Here is a 207-nt window from a genome sequence, read left to right on the forward strand (position 1 = left end):
ATTTTAATGATGTCCTTACTACCTTTCTGTGCCTTGAACGTGTCAGTTGCGTTGCTGTCTATGCAGAGTCAGAAAGCTCTCGAATTTCATCAAAAATGTCTTAATTTGTGTTCTGAAGATGAACTAACATCTTACGGGTTTGGAACGACATGAGGGTGAGTAATTAATGACAGAAATTTAATTTTTGGGTAAACTATCCCTTTAAGC

Source organism: Sinocyclocheilus anshuiensis, unplaced genomic scaffold, assembly GCF_001515605.1.
Source record: "Sinocyclocheilus anshuiensis isolate Anshui unplaced genomic scaffold, SAMN03320099.WGS_v1.1 scaffold702, whole genome shotgun sequence".
In the NCBI taxonomy this organism is placed as follows: Eukaryota; Metazoa; Chordata; class Actinopteri; order Cypriniformes; family Cyprinidae; genus Sinocyclocheilus; species Sinocyclocheilus anshuiensis.